This window comes from Lycorma delicatula, chromosome 6, assembly GCF_047948215.1.
Source record: "Lycorma delicatula isolate Av1 chromosome 6, ASM4794821v1, whole genome shotgun sequence".
Taxonomy (NCBI): Eukaryota; Metazoa; Arthropoda; class Insecta; order Hemiptera; family Fulgoridae; genus Lycorma; species Lycorma delicatula.
Window position 1 is genome coordinate 36,637,141 of NC_134460.1, and position 26,562 is coordinate 36,663,702.

Below are 26,562 nucleotides of genomic sequence, written 5' to 3' on the forward strand. Positions count from 1 at the left end.
CCTTAACAATATTACACTTTTTTTTATTACTTAAAATAAAGCAATATAATTTATAAATTTTCATTGCAACAGTGTTACAATATTTTACAATCTTTTTTCGAATCAGATTTCATCTCCTTTTTTTAACTATTTTTAATTTGTTTTTTGTAAAAAAATTTTACAATAAATAATAATTCAATAATAATAAAAAAGCAAAAAAGATGTGAAAAATTTCTTAAGTTATCGGTGAAATAAAATTTGTATACTTTTAAAAATGTGTGTATGTAATTTAATACATAATTTAGAAAAGTATTTTTTTTAATTTTCTTGTTTAATTTTATTTATTTATTCTGGAATTTCTGTTATACAAGAACAACATGTACACTGAAACATACATACTCGATTTTTAATAAATTGCTAAAAATTCTTACCTTTTAGTTCATTACACCTCTCATGTTATCGGACAATATTTTCCCTAAATTAGAGTTCATCATCATTTCGTTTGTCTTTGTTCCCTATCATTTAATCGCTCTTTGGTTTGATATAATTTTTCTGATCTTAATTTGTGTACAAGTTCTCTAGTTTTCAAACTTTCTCTCTTAAAATTTATTTCTATCATCCTCTGTTATTCTTTTTATTTTTTCTTTGGTTTTAACATTTTCTTCCTCTTTATATTTATCATCTTCTCTTAATTTTTTTATTCATTCTTCCGTTGCTCTTAACAATTTCTTCCACTTTATTTTCATCTTCTAGCAATTTTTTGAGATTTCATTTTTAATTATTCACCAAATAATCCAGTATAAAAAACGAATGTTTTACACTGTAAGTTCGAAAGTTCGTTATTTGATGTTGTTTCAGTGATAAAAGTAATTATATATGTACGTAATTCTTTAACATATCATAAATTTCTTGTCTCTGTCTTCGTCTAACAGTGACACGAAGACCGTACTGCTTGCGACATCCTCTTCTTCTGGGTATCACGTTCTCATGCTACCTGAGTCTTTGTAGAGTGTCCTTCCTGAAGGGTACGGCCCATGTTTTAGTCTGTGCCCAATCATGGGTGAGGCTTTGTGAACCAGCTCCGTAAAAGCTGTCTGTCGGTCGTTGGTGTTCGAATGGTGCAAAGAAGGCCGTCGTACTTGATGTCGGTTGTGGTAGGCCGGTTTGAAGCCTAACGTGTTTGTATGCGTGTTTTCTCCATGGACGCTTTATAATTGCTCGGAGGTCGTTCTCGTCGCCGTTTCCAGCACATCAGAGATTCGGCGATCATAGTCCTCTGTCCCTCAAAGGTCGCCGATTTCCGTCCCCTCAGCCAATTCAGTCTGTGTCCAGGGGTACGATTAGATCGGGGGTAACTTGGTCGGAAGCCAGACGAGTTCTTCTATTGCTTGCATCATTTTATCCGTACACTTGGTCAGTGGTGTCGGCTTCAATGGAGTGGCGTTGCCAGTGCCTTTGCGTTTCTTGGCTCTAGTCCGATCGGGGGTTAAAGACTCCCCGGTCGGCGGAGGTGTACTCATCCTCTTATCGGTCTTCCTTTCCAATTCGGGAGACGATGTTACTTCCCGTTTATGTCATTTTTGTTGAGAACTCTTTGGTGTTACAGTGCACAATGACAACCATTTTCAAGCATTCTGTTATACATGTTAAGCGTCACAACCACATTGGCAACCAACCTGACATGAATCAAGTTTTCTATAACAAATCTATAATGAAGTACTGGAATAAACACCACTGCTGAGTATTAGATCATTCTACATCACGTAAAGAAATTGGAAATAAATGTGAAGCCACCACAATGTAGATGTTACCATATTGTAAAAAAATACCCCACAGACAAAACCCACAAGATTTGCTAATACCACAGTACTTGCAACTGCTTATTTGGTTTTGTGAACTTTCCCAAGATTGGCAGGATAATATTTCTGCCAGTAAAATAAATATTTCTTCTTATGCACTGAAAACATTTTTGAACTCATTTACAATGTGTTCATGCAAATAAAAACACACTTGTTTTGTCTTTTGGCATGCAATAAAATTATTATTATTATTACTTACTAAAAATAATTAAATTAAAATTATTATTATTATAATATCTAGGATATGCTGCAACGGTGAACAACCAAACATGGACTTTTCTTCCGGAAACATCATGGAACAAATAGCTGCTGAGCATCTACAAAGATGTAAGGCAGTTGTTAAGAACATGATCATCAGATACAGGCAGACAAAAAAATGTGTCCATGGAGATAAAAAATGGGCTTGCTGAGCTTTCTGCTCTACCAGAACACTTTGAAGCAGAAAGAAGAATTAAACTCACAAGTGCTGCTGTGGATACTTCCACGAGCACAGCAGAGCTGAATGAGGAAAGGATGATATGCTGGTCTAGTAGAAATAAATTATGTTAATAACAGTAAACATAATAAAATATATGTATATTTTCTTTTTATTATGTTTAATTTTGCTACAAATTCTAAAAATATAGATAACAAAAAAGTCGATATAAAACAAAAATTATAAAACAAATACCTAAAAACACAAAAACCTAACCAAGAAACCAGAAATCCCAAACATCAAAACCAAACTCCTAAAAGAAAAGAAATAAAAAAAAAACTGAACAAAATATGAAAAACCGAAACCTATAAACAACTAAAACCAAAAATCAGAAACCCTAAATAAAAATAACAAATTACTGAGCTACTTATAAATCAATTTGACTAAATCAGATGGTCCCATGCCCGCTTATAAGTAGGACAATCATCAGACCTACAGTCATGAACTGCTGGCTTTCCAAATCGAAAACAATTGGTCCGTACGGGAGAACCTCCTTCCTTTTTAACTGTGCAGTGCTTCACTTGGTTCCTTGCCACAGAAAGATCAGAAGAACACATTTTCCCTACAACTCTTAGCCGCACGACCAAACCTAAGGAATCCAAAACAATGGATTAATGGTGAAGTAAACTTTGCATTAAATGTTGTGTATAAAAATACGGCCTTTCTCAATAACCTCCTTTCACATCTCCGTACCAAACTCCACATCATAGTGAATCACATTACTATCTCTTTTACCAGCCCTATACACAATTTTAAATTTTTCACAATACTCTTCGTAATCATAGTACCTTTAGATTCTGATCCCAGACTGCATTTAAAAAGCCTTCATCTTCCAAATCACGTTGCACATCGTAAACAATTAAACATGGCCGCAGAGTGTTGGTAGTAACCATATTAATGGGATAATATCTTAACTGGTCATTGTGCTTAATTCTACGTTCAGTACCACTATCGTCGGCCACAATTCTCATGCCTTTCAAGTTATCCTTGATATTACTTAACTCATCCAGAGGAGTTGTTGTTTGCCGTGATCTTCTTAACTGTACAGAAGAAGAAATTGTACAAGAAATTTCGAGTCAGGGCGTGACTCAGTGTCGCAGACTTACTATGAGAAGAAATGTTAAAATTCTTCCTTCGGCCTCGCATGTTTTGACATTCAATAGGCCGAAACTTCCTGAAAAGGTGCGAGCTGGCATCCATCGGCTTGATATACGAGCATTCATTCCGCAGCTGATTCGATTCGGACACACAGCAACCAGATGTGAAGCGCAGGAAATATGTATATGTGGAGTGAAAACACATGATGGTGACCCATGTAAAGACCCTCCAATCTGCGTTAACTGTAAAGGGCACCACAACTGTCGTTCAAGGAACTGCCCTATATATAAATTAGAAACGGCCATTCAGGAAGTTAACGCTTCAAAAGGTCATCCTGAGGTGAAGAAAATTGTTAATCAACGTACACCTCAACCATCGTCTTCTTATGCAGAAGCAGCAGCTGCCCCTTCCAAATCTAAAATTAACGTGGAGCAGTTGCTTAATACTATGGCACCGAGTCTTGCGACAATGATTGAAAGAATCATTGATTCAAAGATTGAGTCGACTCTTCAGAGATAACAAAGTAAAGATGAGAAGGCTTATTCCACACTTCAAAAAATTCTCTTGGGCTTGCCCAAGAGAATAATAATAATAAGCCTACACACAAAAAATGGGGATGAGATGCAAGCAGTAACAATAAATTAGCTGTAAGTAAACAAATTCACAATGAAAACAGAGCATAGCAACCCACTACAAAAGGTTTAAATATTCTTTTCATGTGATAGCCCCTATCGCGAAAGAAGTCATGGAGTGCAGACCAACTTGCCAAGTCTGTGAAGTGATAGTTAATGAGTTGCTGCTTAGACTTAATGAGTAATGACCTTGATTGACTTGTTTATGCATGTCAGTTTGCTTGAACGCTTTCCGGGAGCAGACTATAAAAAGAATGTTATGTTCCCAGATGAGTGTACGATTTACCGAAGCTCTCACTCGTAACCGAAAAATTTTTTTGAACAAAAGACAATCCTCACTCTTTTGAGGAAATCAAACACCAACCGCTTCATGTTATGATATGGGCTGTGATGACAGCTAAACATCTATCTCCTTCGTCCTTATCTTTTCAATGGCGCAGTTAATCAACACAGTTATCTTAGAATGATGATTGACTAGTGTTGCTTCCAGAAATAATGACAAAAGGGATTGCTGACTTTACAATTCAGCAAGACGGTGCTCCGGCACATTTTGCTTTGAATATCTGTAGACGCCTCAAGAAATTTTTCTAGATTGCTGGATTGGATGCAAGTCAGAATAGTTACTGGCTGCATTGCCTTCCACATTAAGAAGCCCTTATTATAGTGTACTTTGGGGTTTTGCAAAAGAAGAGATCAGAAAACGCAGATCTGTCAACAACGAGCAGCTCCCAGATGCTGCTTGGTCTGCATTTCAAATTATCACCCCTTATCTGCTGTTGTGGCTGAACAACTGGAAGTGGAGGCACATCAACTGTGCTTTGAACATGGTGGAACCCACTTAGATGTTCAAGATCCACAGAAGGTAAGCTGCACCTATCCTCCCTTCTTTCTTTCTTTTTCCTGTTTAGCCTCCAGATATTATCATTCAGGTATTACTTCAGAGGATGATATTAATGAGTGTAGTCTTGTTCAGTGTAATTTCAACCATTTCTTTAGTGTGTGGTTAATTGAAACCCAACCGTCAAAGAACACCTGTATTCACGATCTAATATTCAAATATGTATAAAAGTAACTGGCTTTACTAGGATTTAAATGCTGTAACTCTCAATTTCCAGATCAGCTGATTTGGGAAGACACATTCACCACTAGACCAACCCATGGGTTAAGCTGCACCTATCTTTTCCATTCTTTTTCCTGCTTAGCCTCTGGTAATTACCGTTCAGATAATACTTCAGAGGATGATATGTATGAGTTTAAATGAAGTGTAGTCTTGTACAGTCTCAGTTCGACCATTCCTGAGATGTGTGGTTAATTGAAGCCCAACCACCAAAAAACACCAGTATCCATGATCTGGTATTCAAATCCGTGTAAAAATACTTTACTATGACTTGAACGGTGGACTTGACTTCAGTTAACAAAACATGAAGGTAACAAAAATAATTAAAATTGGTTGAAGTTTATGACTGCCATATGAAACAACTAAACATGTGTTACTTGATGATTTGGCTCCTTAATTTTTAAACCCGATGATTATATGATGAGATCTTAAATTATAAGTGCTGTACTCCCTCTGTCTTGATGATATTACCTTTGATGAAATCTGCAAACATATATAAAAACTTGCGTTAAAAAAATTGATAAAATAAATAAACCTAATGGATAATGTATCCATTATTTCCCTGAGAAATGAATCGGTCATGGAAGTCCACCTTTATGACCACCAAGAACACTTGATGTAACACCTTTAGATTTTTGCATCTGGGGACAGATGAAAAATATCATATATAAAACAAAAATACGTTCTCAAAAGGAATTAATTGTTCTGGATTGTTGTTATGGATGCTGCTGAGAAACTTAAGAATAATCTTGAAGAACTATAAAGAGTTACAAAAGCAGTACAGAAGCAAGCCAAGAAAAGTTTTGAAACTGGCGGGCTTGTTTTGGAAAATTTATTATAAACTGATAGGTACGATCTTCTGTATTGTTTCTAAATAGAATTCTAATTTTTCTAAACTTTCTTTGTTTTATTCGATTTGTCTTACACCATTTTGTTCGGAATTAAGTTCCCTTCAAGTTTTGTTTAAAGGTTTTTATTATCCATTTAACAAAGTTATTGTACATCAAACATAAAAACGGGTTTTTTACCCTAATTTATTGATTTTCATCCCAGAATCCTTAAAAACTAATGCAGATATAGTTTTGGTAGGTATTTTATTCAATTTTTAAGGTAAAAAAACCCATAGAAATCACTAATTCTGCCCCTTAATTATTGTCCTATAAATTTTCAGTACCACCTCTTTCACCGGGATTGCTGAAACCCGAGCGAAATCTTTCATTAACCGTTACTTACAAAATAAGCATTTTTAGCCTTGTTGAATAAAATATTTTATTTTTTTAATTTCACAAGCAGAATAGGTTATGAAAAAGACGGAAAAAACTTTGATATGCACAATCTATATAACGTGATCTCAATTTATATTTTTTTTCTTCTGTAGTCTCCGTGAATCAGTGGGGGTATTACTTCTGAAATAATGAGCAATACAAAGTAATATTGAGTATTACAAATCATATTACTACGATTTGAAAGTTTGTAACTCGCGACTACGAAATCAGCTGATTTGCGAAGATACGTTCACCACTACCAACTCGGTTAGTATAATCTCAATTTAAAGAAAAAAAAAATGTATAACAAAAATAGATGTATTTAAAGTTCTATTACTTTTTATTTAACTTTCTAAAACATAAATTTTATACACAATAGCGATTCTACTAAAATAATGAAATAAATATCTTAGATAGACAAGATGGGTATAGTTTAAAACGTGAAAACTACCGTCTACAATATATTGTTATGACCAACCGTTATTTTTCTATTAGAGTTAAACAACATATTAATAGCATAAAGAAAGGCTGTTTCGATAAATCTAATTATGCTAAACACTTTTTATAAAATAAACATAATTACAGCCCGGATAATTTTATTTATATATTAGATTCTCCAACGATTTTTATAAAACCAGCAATCCCAAAAAAAAATTATGTATATTTTTACAACAATAAATTAACAAAAGGGCATATAAAATTTGAAGATGATTTTCTATTCAAATTAATAATTATCAAGTTGCCTTACTTGATTATCTAGTTACTACAATGGCGGCTTGTTTTGTTATAATATTTTGTTATTTTTTGTTTACGTTTTATATTTTAAAGTTTTAATTTAAAAAAATCTATCTCCTGATGATGCTCAAATGACCCAAAACGCTAGGGATATAATATAAACTGTTGGTACGGTTGATTTTTATAACAAATTATTTAACCCTATTTGCTACTTTTGTAAATAAATGTTTTTTTTCTGATGAGAACAAATTATAAAATTTGAAAAACGAAATAGATATGATTAAAGTTCATATTAATTATTTAATCAAACACATGAAATGACGTTAGGGTAAATAAATTAATATGAAATATTACTACAAAATATTAACAGTAAAGAAATCGCTACTGAAAATAATTTTGCGCATATACTTATATCTGTACATGTAGAAGTGGACGCAGATAAATCATATAATTGTGTTTTTTTTTAATTCATCAACAAAACAATATTGTTTCTGTAAAACTAAATCTTTTCATTTTAAAATAAGCTGATGGGTAACTGATTATACAGTTTCCTTTTTCATAAATTATGCCTCAATAATGATCTGAAAGCACTTTTTTTATCCTAAAATGTTATGTTTTTAAAAAGCCCACAAATTGCACTTTACACATTATACAAGAAAATATTTAGGCATAAAAGTAATCGATAATGATTACAAGCTTAGTGTTTTATAAAGATGCTTCAGAGTAAAACTGTTTACTCCATTTTGGTAAACAAAATCAGTTTTATCATCCCACAAGAATTTTATCAAATAAAAAACCCAAAGGTTTTGCTTTGTGGACAACAAAATTACTATTGATATAATGGGAATTCTGGCCACACAATCTGCAATGTTATGTTTAACCAAGAAGCACAATGTGACAGTTTTATCCATATTTTAAGTTACATTGTTATAATCCATCCAGTGAAAATTTTTTAAAACTGCAATTGTGAAAGTTTCAATCCATTTTTATTAATTATCTTTAGAAATAGATACAGTTGTGTCATCTGTGAAAAGAGTTGTAATGAACGGCTCAAGATTTTGCGGCAGATCACTAATAAACAATAAAGAAAGCAAAAACTTTTCGCCGAGGCGCTCCACACTCTACATCTTGAAGCGAGGACCTAAATTTACATGTTTATTCTTGGCAAATGATAAAATTTCTACTACTTTTATACAATTTATGAGGTACGACTTGAAAAGCAAGTTTCTTTTCAGATACTGATACCACAGCTACTAAGTTGTTTTATCGGTATAAATAAATGTTTTCCAATGTTTCAGAAAATTGAAAATGAAATTTTTTTTATCTTAAAGAATTTTAAATATTTTCTAAAAAACTGGTAAATGGTTACATCTTGTAAGACATGTTTGCTAATGGAAACATAAAAATTAGATTACCTTATAAATATAATGGTGCACTTGCTGTTAAGCTGTTCCGTCACTACACTGCACAATAATATTTATCAAGTATAAACATAGCAATATAAGTATACACTTTCTTTTAGTTATCACGCATTTGAGTATGATATTTTAAGTATGTAATATACACATCTTATTCTGATCAAGTAGCATTTGGATAAGTAATGCAGAACATACTTTAAAAACAGATCCAGTATATGAAAAACAGAATAAAAGATCATTTATTACCTTCAAAAGTTTATGTATTTATCTATATTAACTGTCCCATTTTTGTTTTTTTAAAAATTATTTCTCAGTAAGTTCTGAGGTATCTTGATAATATTTGATATAGTTATTATATTTTAATATTTAGTTAACTAATAATGGTGTGACAAATAAAGCTTAATTTTAATAAATTTAACAATAAATTAAACTCTAAAAAGAGAGAGTAACTTCAGTGAAGATTAAATTAAATTGTAAAATGGAATTATTGTTTGCAATAGTATTGTATTGTAATTTACATATAAATTTATGGTAACAGTATTTTAAAATTTACAACCACCACATCCCCTTTTTTTTTTTTTGAGTTTTTGTTTTCTTTTTGTTCACAAAAGTTATTTGAAGGTAAAATGAAAAATAATATGTGTAAAATTAAGAATTTAATATGCTACTAAGAACAAAGTAATGCTACATAATAACAGAATGATCTCAGAGAAAATGTTAGATTTGAAGGTCTAATAAATCATGAAAGTGTATTTTATATGACTGCCGAGAATAGACAGATTATGTCGATGGTAGGTTACATCAACAGCAGCTGGAAAGTTTGTTCATTTTTTTTTAGAAATTATGGTTTGATAACAGAAATTTTCCCACCACTGTACCTGTCCTGAACAACATTACAAAATGCCAAAAATTTGGTTTAAAATAGAATTTTTCTTTACTAGGTAATGAGTAAACTGTGATGATTATGTTAATTTTCAAATCATTATTACTTCTTCATCTCATATGTTCTATTAAAATTATATTTTTGGGCTTAACTGTTAAAAATTTTATAATGACAAAATGACATCATTTATTAAAATATAATTTTAAACTAAGTTAAGGCAGGTTCTACATCCAAATGCAGGTACAGAAATCTTTAGTGGATAACAGAGTAAATTATTTATTACCATAATTTATAGGTAAGTTACAAATAAAAATCATGCCTGAAAGTGAATTAATGATTTAAAGGTGTTTTCATTTCATGAGCTTGATTCTCTTAAAAATAATAAGTTATTTTTATATCGTATGAAAATTATAATATTCCAGCAAATTTTGTAAATTCTGCTAAAAAATATCGGTGATTATAAATATAATTTCCCAACAGTGTAAGTGTAAATGTCACTCTTATCCCCTAAAAATTTTCCCTTTAAAATTAAGCAGATCATTTCTCTCTTTGATACATTGAAACCCACCAGGATATGCTGCTTCTCTTATATGAAGTAATCTAAAAGACTTGAAGTTAACTTGGAACTTCGATGTTATCCAAATTAATCACTTCATTACTAATATTGTATTGATCTTCAAGACAAATAATTTTTTATATAATGTAATTTATTTACATTTATAAATTATGATATAGAGCTAAGCCTTTAAATATAATAAAATAAATAAAAATTTGTAGAATCAAGAGGCGATGAGTTGAATCCCAAGTTTTCGTAATCCTTTTAAATATTTTCTTTGAACTTAAAAACCTTTGGAATTTTTTTTTTCTTAGACCCCTTCTAATCTTTTGTTACAACTGTCTTCCCCTCTCTAACAGCTGCTGGACACTTAAATGTACGTTGATGTTACCACTTTTCTACATTAATTTTTTAATGGATTTTATTTATTGTGTTGCACATTTTATATATTATAATAATTAAATTAAAAACTCACCGATTTACTCTTTCCTCTCCAATCTAATTTAATGAAAATGAAGATTCTATATCATATTAAATTCTGGGATAAATGTCCTCTATATCAGTACTTCTTCTGACATTGCTGAAAAAGAAAACTTACCAGTTTAGTCATTATTAAATTATTGCAAATAAATAACAAACAAGTCTACAAGTAGTATTAGTATAATTATTTGTTTAATGATATATAGTTCACACATAATTCAATCCACAAATAAATTATAAAATTATCTTTATGTTTTATGTTCTGAAGAAATTCAGTGAATTAAATTATAAGAAATGTAAATTAATTCATCAAGATATCAAAGTCTAGTATGTTGCCCTTTTAATATAATAATTTACCTGGGAAATAAGTTTCATAAACAGACAGATATCACTCTTTTCAGGGGACATTAAGAAAGTAGCTATTGTCTCAGCCTAAGAGATAAATCCAGAATTTTATCTTATTATTTTATAAAGACAAAGCTCAAAGATGTAATCGATATTCATGGAATCTATTTGAGGAATAAGGGATTCCAATCGACTCAAGGAATCTAGTTCACAATAATAACAATAATTAATATTTTTATGTCTCTGAAGGAGTAATAACTCAACAGATAACCTGACATGACACATATCTATTTCCAAAAAAACGCTGAGCCAATCTTAATAAAAACTGAACATCAATAGTTAGGTTTTCTGAGGAAAATGGATATTTTAATGGTTTTCCTGATGCCTTTCCCACAAAAATTATTGCAAACCAGCATGAAGCTGACTAAACTATAGCTGATATTCAGCCCTGAAATTGGTCCTTTCACTCTGTTCATCACATTGACTGGTTGTATAGTGTCATCATAAATTTAAAGAAATCAACTTTATATGGTATCACTTGTATCTCGCATGACTTGTATAGTACAGAAGTCACAAATCAGGAATTTACAATGTAATGACTTGTTCAACCACTTTTTCATTCTATTTAGTACTGGTACAGGAGCAATTGATGAAAGACATGATGATATTGCTGTTACCAACTGTGAGATGTGTTTTGTAATTCATTTTTTGTGAGCAAACTTACAGTTAAACTAAAATCTGTAGATTATAATCTCATGTTTATACTAATATTAATAGTCATGGTGCCAGAAAATCATGAAGAACAGCTGAACATTGATTTGTAATCAAGAATTACCTTAAACCTGATTGATATTTAAATATTTATTTAAAAAAACGATAGAGGAACCGGAGCTGTTATGATAATTTTTTTTTTTTCTAGTTACTTAGGAAGAAATTGTACTTTGAAAAAATAAATCAATAAAATAATTATAATCATTTATATATGTCATTTGCCGTAAACAAAAGATTAAATGCGACAAGATACAAGATGCATGTCCCACAAAATAGCATTGGCATTCTCAAGAAAAAAGCATTTCATGCCGGTCTTAGTAAGGAAAGTGAGGACTGAAACAATTGCCCATCATCTTCTACACAGAGTAGGCCAAGCCCACTAAAACGCAGAAAATCTTTCAGCTCTACAAGCAACACCTTCACTACGTTCACCACTGGGACTGGTCGTGTATGAAAATCATTATTCTTAATGAAATAGAAAGCAATTGTACCTCTTACCTCTTTTGTGCTTTATATGAATCACTACATTGTGATTGGGACAGATTATGTAATTCAATAACTGAAGATAAAACTTCTGCTAGGTCAAAGAAAATTATTCGCGAAATGTGCCCCACAGTTGGGAACAGTAACATCATGTGTTTCATCGACTACTCTTTTACCAGCATTAAATGAATGAACATGTAATTAGATTACGCATAGCTTATCTGGTGTTAGCGCATTATATACTTTGCTTCTACTTACTAAAAATTTAATTAATTCTTATAATCTAATATCATTGCAGATGTAAAATAGTTAATAAAAATTATTTGTTTTAAATAATTAAATTTAAATAAAACATTGTTTAAATTTAAACATATTGTCAAACGTTGAAATAACACTGTCGATGCAAAATCTGTATCTAACATGTTACACAACTTTCCTCACTGTAATTTGGGTGCTGATCTCCAATATGCCATTGAAATTGTGTTACTATGTAAAGGTTTTACATAAATCATAAATTTGTAATGTTTTTTTAATAATAAATTCATTATGATCAACTACTTGTTTCAACTCAGAATAGTTTCTGTATTTTTACTTTTAAACAGTACGCATACATGCTTAATAAAGAAAAAATAAAGTATGTGTACATTGTATCATGGAAGTAGACATGTATATCATACAGACATCTGTTTTTGCCTACTACAGAGCTTAAAATTTTATTCAGTCTAACTTCAATTGTCTATACTGTGTGTTGTGTTCACACAGTTATTAGTGTTTTGCTATATTTTCATAAATTCTTTATAATAATGAAGAGATTTTTTTCTCATTTTTATTTGCTACACTCTAAAAAGTTGGTGGATGCTCAAATCATCCAGACAATTACTGTTAGATTAGAGGTAAATGTACGCATAAATCTCAAAGAATAACTTATTTCTGAATCAATAAAAACTGCCTGTTAATTTTGATTGCGCACTCAGATCAAGATAAAATCTGGGTGCCTCATGTTATTTTTATATCGTGCTCAGTAACTGAACGGTTCAACAGGAAACTACAAGCCCTGTTATTTATCATGCATTAGCTGCATGGAAGTCCTACAGAGACATTGTTGGTGTTTTTTAGGCAACAGAAAAGATGAAAACTATGTTTATAGTTAATAAGCTGTTAAAAAACTACAAATATTTAGTACGTAGGATGTCATTAAATATTCATTTCCTACAGTCTCACCTAGACTTTTTTCCTGAAAATTTGTGCTGTCAGTGATGAGCAGGGAGACCGTTTCAGTCAGCATAACTACCAAGGAAGATGGGATGCTAGAATGATTGATGACTGTTGTTGGTTTATATATATATATAATATATATATATATATTTTATATATATAATATATATATATATTTTATATATATATATATATACATATTCTTTTCATTCATACCGTTTTAAATAATCTATTATCAATGAAATTGATAATTCTATTATTAATTGAAGAAATATGTTTGTAAGATGTCTTTTGTTTAATTGATCATCAGTTATACATCTTTCATCTGCAAAAAAAATTAAAATACATTAATACAGATTATTTTATAACTAATTAAAATTACGATTATATAAAAGACAAAAAAAATATTACCTAGATACATTTTTTACAATATAGACAAAATGAAAATATTTTAAAATGTTAGGTATGCAATTTATTATTCAGTTTCCTTTTTTTTTAAATACGACTAAATAGTATATATTTCACAGTAGTAAGAGCCCTTACTACTATGTGCGAGCGCTGGGATGTCGGTAAAGCGGATCAGATAGTACCTGACTCCTTGGCTCGGGTTAAATCTGTAGGAGGCAGTTGATCCTGTAGGAATTCACGCAAGATCAATGATCCTGGGCATATCCAACCGCCTCTTCGCCCGCACCTTGCGACAAATTGAATGGCGTCACTTTATTCATGGAAACTTTTAACTTTCACGATTTCTTCGCAGAGAATCCACATAAAAATGCTCATCTAGGAGAGCCTTTGGTGCGTTGAGTTTGGTGATGAAGATTCCGAAATCTGGATCAGAGAAGCTGCAGGAGGACTTGTCAAGGAGACGAAGAATTTTGCTATGGAACTGTTCGTTGAAACCGTTAATGACCTACAATCATCGCCGCTACTCAAGAAGATGGGACGTATAAACACTGAGGTGTTACTGCATGCTACGCTAAATACCTTCAACGCAGTAGTTGTGTGAAGGGATTTGTTGAACACCACAGAAGACGAAATTGTAGAGGAACTCTATGAACAAGGAATTGTCGCATGTCGTCGACTGAATACACGATGCATTAAGATGTTTGCCCATTCATCACTATTGCGGTGTTTTGGATATCAGAAATTCTAACATACAGCGTCATGATGCACTAGGATCTGTCCTTGTGGTGACCCATTATATCCGGATGACCCGTGCAGGGATCCGCCGGTTTGTGTCAACTGTTTGTGTCAACAAAGGAGAAATTAGTCCAAGAGATGAAGACTGTTTAAAACATCAACTACATCGAAGCTAGAAAAGTCACCAAATATTGCGTCTTATGCTCAAGTTGCTACAGCTCCTGCAGATTACTGAACTGACATCAGATATAGCGAACATGGTTAAACGTATCATCAATGACAAATTGAAAAATTGTCTTTTACAGAAATTATTCCAAAACCAACACAGAAAAAAAGCGAATGTTTTCAAACATAAGTTGTTCCAGACCCGAGAATGAGCTCTCGACCGGTCAAAATGGAAAGAAAGTAAGCTAAACAGCACAAGTCGTTTAAACGTAATGCACCGACGGTAAAAGTCGAAGTAGAGAAAATCCCCATTCAGTATCAGGAAAGAAGACGACGTGATGATGATTGTTGGAAGAGAGAGTGATGGACAAACATCAATGGAGCCCCTAAAAGCTCGGAGGCCTCTAAAGCTCGCCCCATGCAATGCTCACCACACCATCTTGCTCAATGGCTCAGAATCATCTAATGCTGGCAGAAAAATAAATTCCGATATATATTACGAAGATGGATTGGAAGATTCCATTTCAGAAGGCTGGAATCAGAGGTGGAGGCCATCAGGAAGATGGAGAAAAGAAGCAAATAAGGATGGCCTAAAAGTAAATCTAAGCAGCAGATGTGCGTGTAATAGGTTTTATAAGTTCTTCTGATTAATTTCTTGAAAGGATGAGTTTTTAATAATTGAAGGACTTTAAAGCAGTTTTGATAAATTTGACATTTCTTTATAAATGAAATATATGCTTCTTACTGGCAAGATCTCTATATATCTTCTACATATCGTGTTCTAAGGAATTAATGTCCTATGACAAGTCTAGTTTTGTATAATCTGTTTTACAAGATTAGTTTCTTCTGACTAGGTCGCTAGTTATTTAACAGGAAGGGAAAGAATTTTTTACGTTCTTTGTTTTTCAGGAAAAAGCTAATGACCACGGCAGTCAATGCCCGTATACCCGGAAAAAAGTTATTTAGTTTCTCTTTTGTATTTCTTTAATTTTGTAGTTTTATTAATTATGTCATATTGGCAAATTATTCTCTGTTGAAAATATGTATATATAAAATATAATTTTACCATTATTTAAAATTATAATGATATATTACAATTAATATCTAAGATATTTTTTAAGATTGATAATAATTAATATACTCGTGTATATATATAGCTACAAAACCACTTAGATACAAAATTTTCAGTTTTTACATTTTTGCATTTTCTAACAGTTTACCATCTTGTACATGCACCGTAAATATCATACGATTTAAAACCAGACAGATCGTTCCAGTTAACCTTGAATCACAGATGATATCGCATGGCTCCAACCCTTTTGAGGTTGTGTAATTAGTTGAGCTGAAAGTTGCAGGCTGTATTATTAGTATCCACCTGTGGCGGCTCGTAGCTAAAATTAGTGGTGGGTGCTGCTCCAAAAAAATTTTTTTCTGGGCCCTTTCAAGGCCATGGTTAAAGTTTTCTGTAAAATAAAAGAAATGAAAATAATGAATCAAATATAATAACTGGAAGCAGGATAATAATCTAATTCTACATTTTTATCACATTCAATAATGTGATAGGTGTACTGTTTTTAAGTACAATCTGCTTAAATAGTCTATTTAGCCGAAAAATTATAAAATGTTAAATAAAACGACAACTAAAAATGTTAAAAACACTATAACGCTTAAAATTAGAATTTGTGGTTATTTTAACAATAATAGTTAATAATTCGACTGGAGTACTTTTCTGAAGTTGTTATTTAAATGAAAAAGCTTAAAAATTAAAGAAAATATGGAAAATATGCGAAATATGGAAAAAAGACAACGCTGTTTGTTATATTAGGTTTTTTTCTTTTTAAATAGGTGTAGACCTACAGTTAAGAAAGCAGTTTTACAACATTAATTTTTATAGCCGAAGCAATCTTAACGCAGGCATTTTACTGTTAGATGCGTAGCCTAATTTTAGCAATTTGCTTGTGTAGGCCTATGCTATTACTTTTTATGTTTGGTTATTCTCTATAAGGCTTCTAGTGCTGTACAATTTAATATTCCTTTATTATTCGTATTGAGAAATGTTAGATTTAACATTAAATTTCCAGTTTATAAAATATGGCTGCATATTTTATATTTTTCTAAAGGTTTTGCAAATGACTAAAGCCCAAGGTTTTTCACAAATAGGGAGCTCCCGGAATGCCCAGAATAATAACTTACCATCATAAAGAACAGACTTACGAGTGCAACAAAATTACATGAAACTGAGACAAAATAATTTTATTGTAAAATATGCAGAAGCCAGTATTCCAAACAAAAAAAAACCATACTGTTATTAACAGAAAAGGAGCTTGTTCCTTGTCCACAAAATGTTTTATTTAAGGTTTAAATATGCCAGAAGGCCTTTCTTGCTACACTATTGTTATCAAAAAATTGTGTTATTAATGTTATTTACATTATAATAAAGCTTCATAAGAATGAAACATATAATAATGTTTCATAATAATTAAAGAATGACGGTCAAAGATAGTTTTTTCGTCATATTTTTAAAACGCGATTCAACATTGGTTTTATTAGGCCACGGTTAAGGTTAATGAATTTTCAACCTGTATTACTTTGTAGGAAAAAATAAAACGTGTGAAAAATATATCATATTAAAGCGATTCCTTATAGGAAAAGATATTCATCGGCTGAAATACAAAACCTTTTACTATCTATTGAAAGAAGAAAGGGAGAATCTTTTAACTATTTCTTTTGGTTGTCAAAAAAATCAGGTTCTGCCACTCATCTCTGATCAGATTGCTTATTATTTGAGACCATTACACAAATTCAATTTCACAATAATATTTGTCAGCTCTAAAAACAAACAAACTAAAGAAACGTCTTCATCTATGAATAGAATGAAGCCGATTTTAATAAAGGATCTAACTAATTATCAACATTGTGCCACTGCTTAACAAAACTTCAAATTCCAGAATGTATTAGAGAAATTCCCTTTGCCTGCGACGGTTGGGGGGGGGGGGTGGCGGTGGCAAAGCTAGAACACAATCGTGGTTGGAATGTTGTTTGTGTTGTTTCTGAATTTTGCTCCCAAAAACGTGAAACAATTGCTACTAGTTTTCCCTGTAGTTGCCCACTCGTTTCTGCCTAAAAACGATTTTCGGTCGCATTAAAAAATGAATTAAAGCTAAGAATGTTATATCGTGAACCCTGCGTAGTACGATATATTTTCAGATTTTGGAATTGTAGTCTCATTAAAAGATAACATTGATTGAAAAAGTATTGTCCAATCAATAATTAAACCTCCCAGGAAGTGGCATTTTAGATTTCACCCTCCAAAAAGATTAAAATTCAGAATATACTAATACGTGGTGAGGTCAATTGCCGTAATGACATTAGAAAATTTAAATGTATATAAGAACCTGGGAAAGTCATTAAACATGTTCCTCAGCTGAACATGATCGAAAAGGGAAGATGCTAATTTCTAAAAACAAAAATAATGATGTTAAAAAATTACTATCAAACCACATCGGGTAAACATGGAAAAATTTAACATTTTTTAAGGAATTATTTGATGGTGCGTTAAAAACGGCAATAGAAAATGAGGCATCAATTTGTAAACCATGTGAAGAACAGAGGAAGTTCCAAATATACTTGCATAGAATTTACCAAAATCTTTATTTTATTTGAGGTTTTAAATAAAATCTATTACATAAATACATAAGAATCAAAATTTGTCTTCACTTTTGATTATAACTAGAAGAAATAATCATGTGTTTTATATAATTATTACGGCTTTATGTTTATTTCAAATCCGGATAGATCCAGATTGGGTTTCAAAAACATATATCCACATAAAGTTTGAAAATGTCTTAAACTAAAATTATTAAGAAGTTAAATTGCAGTATGAAAAATACTCTACCCTAATACTATTTCACAAATAAGTCACAATGTTGTATCATTTCATAATTTTGAAAGAACAGTTTTTTAGCTCTCCTGAAAAATTTACATTTTTGATGTACCTGCTTTTGAAACTATATAATTCATATATCATAATTAAAATTTTTGTATTTAACACAATATATATGTATATATATATATTTTACTAAAAACAAACATAATTTTAATTATCTAACATAATTGCCCCATCTAAGTCTATGCCTAAACTAATTAAATTCTATTAATCTTGAAAGTTTATTTGTTCATTAATGAGTTTTGAACTGAGCGATTTTTTTATTTCTATATATTTGTAAACCTTCCTACGCATCCATATTATATAGCCTTTTTTTTTATGACAAATGTATGGTAAAATTGTAATTAAAATTGTTTGTTTTTTAAAAGTAACATAGTATATATATACCATGCAATAAAAAAAGTAATATTAAATTACTAAATAAATATAAAATAAATTACAGAAAAATTAAATACATAAATATTAAATTACATTTTCAACTTACCTTATTTTAATCCAGTCTGCAGGGAATAAAATGTTGAAAAAAATATAAAATAGTTACACGTCATAATTGTTACTCATTATGTTTATAATGTCTTTTGAGTTTATTTTCAATATTTCTTTAAATTATGTAATGATGTCTTCTACTGTCAAAATTTTATGATGAATGTGAATATTTACTTTTTAATCATTTTTAAACGATTGCTATGAAACAGAATTTATAATAATGTTATTGTTACTTTAATTTTTAACCTTGTATACTTAAATTTTTTTTTATTATTTTAACTTACAGTGTACAGTTTTGTACTAGTGTTCACATTAAGTACTTAAGAACTTGCCCTTCATGATTGCAGCTTTGGTAATTCATTTTTCTTGACAAAGAACATCAGAGAAAATATCTAATCACTATTTTAAACACATTCACTTGTATATCTTTGGATATAAAATTAATGAATATACTATTTTTTTTTTTTTTTATGAAAGTAGATTAAACTCATTTATATTCATTTCTAATAAAACTAAAAATGTTAAAATTAAGTAATTAATTTACTGAACTATATTTAGAGTGATGCAGATTGGATTTATTTTTTCCAAAAGTAGACAAGAAATAAATGAAGCACAAGAAATGTGAATAACTTATTTAAAATCTTTGCCATTTTAGGAAAAGCCTGAGTTCATAAAAGTATATAAAATACGTTGAATGATCGGTGTAATGGTTAGCATGATGGCTTCAAAATCAGCCGGTATTAGTTTTAATTTTTTGGTGATATTTTTTGACCTATCATTTTATTCACCTTATCTTTCTTCCAAAAATATATATGCATTGCTTGTCATAAATCGTAATACTAAAATATATTTAAAAAATCTAATGTGGACACCACGCGACTTCCTTGTAAGCCTATTAAAATACATATACACATTTTTTGCTGCACTTCATTTAAATTTATTTCATTTGAAAGTGAGTTACGATCCTCCAATTCTTTAATAAAGTGGACAGTTGCACAGTTCCATTGTGGTGGAAACCACATTGCATCACATTTTTTTGTGGTGTCCGTATCAGTATTTTATACTAATTTGTATATCAATTTTCTTTCGCTCAAGTAGTTATGTATAGGTATAAGTGAGAACTTACCATGCACACATCGGTTTGAATCAGACTTCAAATTCATATATTTTTTAAACTTTTTTTTTAATTTAAATATATTGATTTATTGATAATTACACTGATAAAAAAAAATTAATGTTTCTCCAAGTGTTATATACCATTTCTTGAATTGATTTTTTTGCATACGTTACAGATCTATAAATACAATTTTTCTATCACCCTTAATTTTAAATAAATTACGATTCAAAAAAAATTAAGGGAAATGTAGTTAAAATATGTATAATTTTGTATGGTCATACCTGTGTTAGATTGATTTCACTGATTCTTTTTTTTTATAAATAGCCTGACACATTCCGAATTAATGTCAAACAGTAATCGGCTAGAATGTTAGTAATTCATTTCCCTTTTTTAGCGGCTTTCCATCACCGAAATATCTTGGTGAAAACGTTCACCGTGTTCGTCACTTACGTCTCCGAGGTTGTCCGGGGAGGAAATGTATTTTCAAATACGTATTCCATCCCATAGCTCTGTATGAAGTAAGAAGTTATTATAGTTATTATAGTTTACAATATTATAGTTATAATATTATAAATAGTATTATAGTTACAATATTATAGTTATTATAGTTTACAATATCATGGTAATTGTCGGATTTTTGACTGCCGAGAAAATTTTTGCAAACGTCTTTAAATGAAGCCCAAGCTGCACTTTCTATATTATTTAACATCGAGTTAAATACATCATCTTTGACCAACTCTCTTATTTGAGGACCAACAAATATTCCTTCTTTAATTTTTTCTTCACTTACATTCGGAAATTTCTGCCTGATGTACAAAAATCCGGGACTATACTTCATTGCTTTTACAAACTTTTTCATTAGTCCTAGCTTGATGTGCAAAGGAGGTAAAATACTATTTTGGGTTCAACTAAGGGCTCATGAATATTTTTTCCATTTGGAGGTTAAGTTGTCTCATTTCTTCTACTCTTGGGTAACATAATATTTATCTCTAGCTCGGCTGTCCCACTCGCAAAGAAAACAAACATATGTACTTAGTATAGCCTAACTGCATGCCTAACAAATTTGCTATAACTTTCAAATCACCACATATGTTCCAGCTATGTTTTTTACAATTTATTTTTTCAAGAACGACTTTCATCACATCGTATGTCTCTTTCAAATTAATTTTCGATTGGTATCGAAGGATATTTGTTACCGTCGTGTAATAGAACCACTTTCAAACCATATTTGGACGAAAAGCCGCTAGTCCTCAGGTTTATGAACTTGTCCTAAGTGCAACGTAATCTCATAAATATTTGTGCAGTAAACCAAATTATTTTCATCGATAAAGTACTGAGAAAGTTCTTTTTGCCGGCTTCGAAGACCAAAATTTTTGTATTTTTTTAAGTAAATTCCAACTTTGCAGTCTTAATCCTAACAGTTCAGCTTGATTTTTTGACAAATTTAAATCCCTAACAAAGTCATTTAATTCACCTTATGATATAAGATGTGGCTTATTGGAAGATAATTCAAAATTCAAAATTAATTACAGTACGTTTAGATTTTTTAGAAATTCCAAACACACTTGTTAAGCAAAAGTAACAATCGGTTACATGATCCTTTGCTTCACGCCAAGCCATAGTTACACGAAATTGCAAAGCCTTCCGTGTACCTTTCATCCATCCTCTTAAATATACAGAACAATTAGCGCATGCTATATGAGGAGCCCACGTCTCATCCTGATCACCAGTTTTACACTGCAAATACAAATGATATGCTTTTTTAATTAAAGGTGTAATGTTTTTCCTATTTGATTTCACGGTAAACTCACCACATAAATAACAAAAGGAATCCACATTATTTACACAATTTGGAGGCATTATGACAGTGCACTGTTAAAAAACATAAGACAGCAATAAGACTGAACAAGATTAATTCATTCCTAAATCCAGTGCTTAATACAAACAACACACCTGTGTTTTCAGCTACATGTTTTGACCTGCACAGACATGATTGATCTTGTCCGTGAAGGTTCACTCTTCAGTATTAGATATGATGTCATATCCGACTATGATGTGATTTAATTATTTTTCTAGTATTGTTTATTTATATCTTACAAATTATGTTAACAAAGTTAAACAATAAAAAATGAGCTAGCAAAATACAGTGTAGGAGCTTAAAATGCTAATTATATGTTGAAAAATGAAAAATCCTTTAATTAATTTTTTTTTTAAATGGTGGGTGATAGAAAGATTCTGAGTTCATATTCGTTTTCAGCATCAAAAAACAAATTAAAATCATGTATCGCATGTTAGGAAACAAAAATTATGTTTATCAGTGTTATTAACCTCTGTAAAAAGTTTTGAATTAAAATGAAAAGTACATAAAATTTTATTTCACTAATAACGTCTGATTTTTTTAATTTTGTTTTTCTATTGTTATTACTGAATTATTATTTATTGTAAAGATATTTTAAATAGTTTTTAATAAATATTTAAATGTATTATTAATAATTGTTAATAAATCAATATATTTAAATTTAAAAAAAAGGAAATTAAGTCGAATTCGAATCCGATGTGCCTTCCCCTTGTAACATAAAAATATTTCATTAATAAAAATTTGATTTGGCTATAACTCTGGAACCGATGAAAATAAGAACAACTTATGATATATCGTTGAAAAGCTCTGAATGAGGGCTTATTACTGAAGTTAAGAAAAAGTCCAAAATCCATTTTTTTGGATTTTGGACACTGTTGGTCCAGTCGATTGCAATCAAAACGGGAGGTACGCAACTAGATTTTACAAAAGTCCTAAATCCAAAATTTCATTATTTTACGGCTAATCGTTTTTGAGTTATGCGAGATATATACGTACAGACGTCACGACGAAACTAGTCAAAATGAAGGGGGTGGTCAAAATGAATATTTCCGTTGAAATATGCTAACCGAAATTTTTCACGATCACAATACTTCGATCAAAATTAAAATGCAGTAGTCTTTGGGGATTATTATTTGGGTAAATAGCGAACGATGTTAACGTTCGTACATCTACTTTTTCTTTTATAGTTTAAAAAAAAATATTAATACGTATTCTATAAAATAAACGCTTGTCAGATAACTTATTAGCCAGTTGTAGCCTTTGTTCGTTTTCATATTCATTAAGTGTTTCTGTACACTTAAAATCAATAATATCGTTTATGGATTTAACAACTCTAATATCTATCAGAACATTAAAGATTAATCTTTACATGTGCGGAGAATCTAATGTAGCATAAACATTGTGCTTTATTCCATTGATTCGAATGGACGGATTGTCAAGAAACATGCATCCAAAATCTTTTATAGCACATATTTGAAATAGTTGTATCAAAATTTAAATTTTGAACTTATATTTCCACACCATGCAGTTTTAAAATTGATATTCTGTGTTATAGTTATTGCTGTTATTTTTATTATAAAGAAATAACCCATGAGACATTGAAATTTCCCTTCAGCGACACAGTTTGGAAAATCCTAGTAGATTATTTGGTATTTATATAAAAAGTGGATTTTAAACTAATTTAAAGAAAAGAAAAGCAGAAATGGTCAAACTATAACATTAGTAGCGGTACTGATAAATTGGGGTGGAGTGCCCCCATTCCAAAAATTATGCTCTTCTGTTTGTGTATTTATTATTTAAAAGTTACAAAGTTTATGAGAAAGAGAATCAGAAAAGTTTTTATAAAAGAGAAATTAATAAAATTGAAAGTATAATTTGAACTGCTATGTAAAACTGTAATAATTTTAAAAAATTAGTTCTAAAAATAATATTTTTAAAATCTGGTAATTTTTAAATATCCTAAAAGATTTTATATTAACATTAAATTGGCAATTCTAACATTTAAATGATGAAAACATCTTATTTAAAAAAATAATATTCTTAAGATGACAACCATTTTGCTGTAATACCTTCATAGGATTTAGATTAAACTTTTAGCCTATTTAAAGTTTCAACTCTTATGAGTAATTAATACCTCCAGAAGAAGAAAAAACATACTAAAAGATTAGGTGCTCGCCCTTATGACTTCTATTTTAAGAGACAACTTGGTTAGAAAAGATTTTGCAAACTACTGTGAAACTTATGGGGTAAAGATTGTAAATCCATCTTGTTTACAGAACGTTTCTTTATTTACTGTTTGACAAGACAATTTGGAGCAAAATAAGTATCTTGGGAATGTAAAGTACTTTAGTGGCAGTAATAGCCTTTATCATTCTCAAAAAATGAATTTCTATTATTTCCAATGGAAGAGACTACATATTACATAGTAAACTGAAAACTATGAGGTGTTGTTTCAAAAAGTGTGTTTTTTTGTGGGAGTCCTTCAACAATAGTTCCCAGTTATCAGTAAGATGATTACCTGCTTTCGAGTTTTATTAATCAACTGTAATAACTTGTTGCAAAAAAGGCTGTATTTTATATAATAGAAACCCAATATATATTAATGGAATAGTTTTCACTTTCTTTTAGGTAGTTTTTCAATTTTGCCTTTTTTCCACCATTACTAACAATGTATCAATCAGACCTTTTTCTCTTATATCATAGCCAGCTTGCACTTTCCTATTCTGAATTGTTCTGATTACATCAACATGCAGGTTAATGGCAGATGTGGTTATATGAAAGGAGGGTCACGAAATTAGCCTACAACTTTTCACTCAAACTACAATGAAATTATTTTATGAGAAAAACACAGTTATTAACATTTCACTTGCATTTATAAGTATGCACGTAATGAAAATAAATTAATGAGATGGCATTTGTTTTTCTTTTAAAAGTTTCTCTGTGCATGCATCTATTATAAAAACACACAAAAGGAAATTGTTTTCAAGTAATAAAAGATGATTCCTATATTTAATTTTTAGCGCAACCGTAGATGAAAAACCCTTTTAACAGAGGCAAGACTGGCAAAGGAGATTAATATTTTAATTTCTTTAAATGCTTCTGTGACTAAATTTCAATATTCACCTTGTTGACTTATTTATTAACAGCATATGCCAATTCACGAAGTACTATATATATATATATATATATAATGACTTTGATGGATTAAAAGCGTAACAATTTACTTATTTAGAAGACCAATATAATAATAACAGAATGATCATAAACTCAATCTAACAATATAAAAAGTATTTGTAACAAAATAACATAACAGTAATAAAATGCCAACAAAAATAAGTAACAACTATAGGCCTATAACAAGATATAATGACTATAAGGTTACATCAGTAATATAATCTCTATGAAGTTATCAATTACAAATTAGCAATATATTTCCACAATTCAAAACAATAAAAGGAATACATGTGATAATGGATGACTTGAATGCAACAATAATAATAATAATAATAATAATAATAATAATAATAATAATAATAATAATAATAATAATAATAATAATAATAATAATAATAATAATAAGATAAGCCTACACACAAAAAATGGGAATGAGATGCAAGCAGTAACAATAAATTAGCTGTAATTAAATAAATAAACAATGAAAACAGAGCATAGCAACACACTACAAAAGGTCTAAATATTCTTTTCATGTGATAGCCGCTATCATGAAAGAAGTCATGGAGTGGAGACCAACTTGCCGAGTCTGTGAAGTGGCAGTTAATGAGTTGCTTCTGAGACTTAATGAGTAATGACCTTGATTGACTTGTTTATGCATGACAGTTTGCTTGAACGCTTTCCGGGAGGAGGCTATAAAAACAACGATGTTATGTTTCCAGATGAGTGTACTGTTTACCAAAGCTCTCAATCGTAACCAAAATATTTTTTTGAATGAAAGACAATCCTCACTCTTTTGAGGAAATCAAACACCAACCGCTTCATTTTATGATATGGGCTGTGATGACAGCTAAGCATCTATCTCCTTGATCCTTATCTTTTCAATGGCGTAGTTAATCAACACAGTTATCTTAGAATGATGATCGACTAGTGTTGCTACCAGAATTAATGACAAAAGGGATCGCTGACTTTACGATTCAGCAAGACGGTGCTCCAGCGCATTTGTCTTTGAATATCTGTAGACGCCTCAATGAAATTTTTCCGAATCGCTGGATCGGATGAGAGTCAGAATAGTTACTGGCTCCATTGCCTTTCAAATTAAGAAGCCCTTATTAACCACACCTGACTGTGTACTTTGGGGTTTTGTAAAAGAAGAGATCGGAAAACTTAGATCTGTCAACAACGAGCAGCTCCCAGACGCTGCTTGGTCTGCATTTGAAATGATCACCTGTTGTGCTGTTGTGGTTGAACAACCGGACATGGAGGCACATCAACTGTGCTTTGAACATGCTGGAACCCACTTCGACGTTCAAGATCCTCAGAAGGTAAGCTGCACCTATCCTCCCTTCTTTCTTTCCTATCCTT